Consider the following 1,884-nt stretch of genomic DNA (forward strand, 5'->3'; position numbering starts at 1 on the left):
AGCGTTTCTCATGATGTACTCTGCATAGAAGTTAAATAAGCAGGGTGACAATATACAGCCTTGATGTACTCCTTTTCCTATTTGGAACCAGTCTGTTGTTCCATGTCCAGTTCTAACTGTTGCTTCTTGACCTGCATTTGGTTTCTCAAGAGGCAGGTCAGGTGGTCTGGTATTCTCATCTCCTGAAGAATTTTCCACAGTTTATTGTGATCCACACAGTCAAAGGCTTTGGCATAGTCAATAAAGCAGAAAGAGATGTTTTTCTGGAACTCTCTTGCTTTTTCCATGATCCAGCAGATGTTGGCCATTTGATCTCTGGTTCCTCTGCCTTTTCTAAAACCAGCTTGAACATCTGGAAGTTCACGGTTCACGTATTGCTGAAGCCTGGCTTGGAGAATTTTGAGCATTACTTTACTAGCATGTGAGATGAGTGCAATTGTGCGGTAGTTTGAGCATTCTTTGGCATTGCCTTTCTTTGGGATTGGAATGAAAACCGACCTTTTCCAGTCCTGTGGCCACTGCTGAGTTTTCCAAATTTGCTGACATATTGAGTGCAGCACTTTCACAGCATCATCTTTCAGGAGTTGAAATAGCTCCACTGGCATTCCATCACCCTCCACTAGCTTTGTTTATAGTGATGCTTTCTAAGGCCCACTTGACTTCACATTCCAGATGTCTGGCTCTAGGTGAGTGATCACACCATCATGATTATCTTGGTCTTGAAGATCTTTTCTGTACAGTTCTTCTGTGTATTCTTGCCACGTCTTCTTAATATCTTCTGCTTCTGTTAGGTCCAGACTGTTTCTGTCCTTTATCGATCCCATCTTTGCATGAAATGTTCCCTTGGTATCTCTAATTTTCTTGAAGAGATCTTTAGTCTTTCCCATTCTGTTGTTTTCCTCTATTTCTCTGCAGTGATCACTGAGGAAGGCTTTCTTATCTCTCCTTGCTATTCTTTGGAACTCTGAATTCAGATGCTTATATCTTTCCTTTTCTCCTTTGCTTTTCGCTTCTCTTCTTTCACAGCTATTGGTAAGGCCTCCCCAGACAGCCATTTTGCTTTTTTGCATTACTTTTCCATCGGGATGGTGTTCATCTCTGTCTCCTGTGCAATGTCATGAACCTCAGTCCATAGTTCATCAGGCACTCTATCTATCAGTTCTAGACCCTTAAATCTATTTCTCACTTCCACTGTATAATCATAGTGAGTGAGTGAAGTAGCTCAGTCATTTCCAACTCTTTGTGACCCTGTGGACTGTAGCCCACCAGGCTATTCTGTCCATGGAATTCTCCAGGCAAGAATACTGGAGTGGGTTGCCATTTCCTTCTCCAGGGGATCTTCCCAACCCAGGGATCGAACCTGGGTCTCCTGCATTTCAGGCAGACACTTTATCCTCTGAGCCACCAGGGAAGCCCCATATAATCATAAGGGATTTGATTTAGGTCATACCTGAATGGTCTAGTTGTTTTCCCTACTTTCTTATATATAGCTTGTATATTCAAGGACTTGATAGAACTATTCTAATTGCTAATACTGCTTATTCAACTGCTATCTACTATTTCAAAATAATGACTTAAATTAATCCACTCTTTAGTCTCAGAGATAATGAGATTCCTAGGGTAAAGATTTCACAGTGGGTAGAATTTTTCCTAGAAGAGCTGAAGGAGAAAACCTTTCCACATTTCATATTTGCATTGACCTTAATAATTGACTGAACATTTTATTGACCAAAATCTCTAAGTAAATGCAAAAGGGCAGTAAAAAAACAATCCACCCAGAATTTCTATCATTTCATATCTCTTAAAGGCAGCTTTATTAACATCCAGGTAATGGCATTCAGTAAGTATAATATCATGAACATGCTTTTCTTGATGGCTTGAAAA

General features: G+C 40.3%; 1 non-coding gene across 1 annotated transcript; it reads right to left on the reverse strand.

The window, feature by feature from the left end:
• Positions 1-1,339: 1,339 nt before the first annotated feature.
• Positions 1,340-1,411, reverse strand: TRNAF-GAA (transfer RNA phenylalanine (anticodon GAA)). The gene has a single exon. It is a non-coding gene; the product is annotated as a tRNA-Phe (tRNA).
• Between the last annotated feature and the right edge of the window lie 473 nt (positions 1,412-1,884).

Source organism: Budorcas taxicolor, chromosome 7 (genome assembly GCF_023091745.1).
Source record: "Budorcas taxicolor isolate Tak-1 chromosome 7, Takin1.1, whole genome shotgun sequence".
Lineage (NCBI taxonomy): Eukaryota > Metazoa > Chordata > Mammalia > Artiodactyla > Bovidae > Budorcas > Budorcas taxicolor.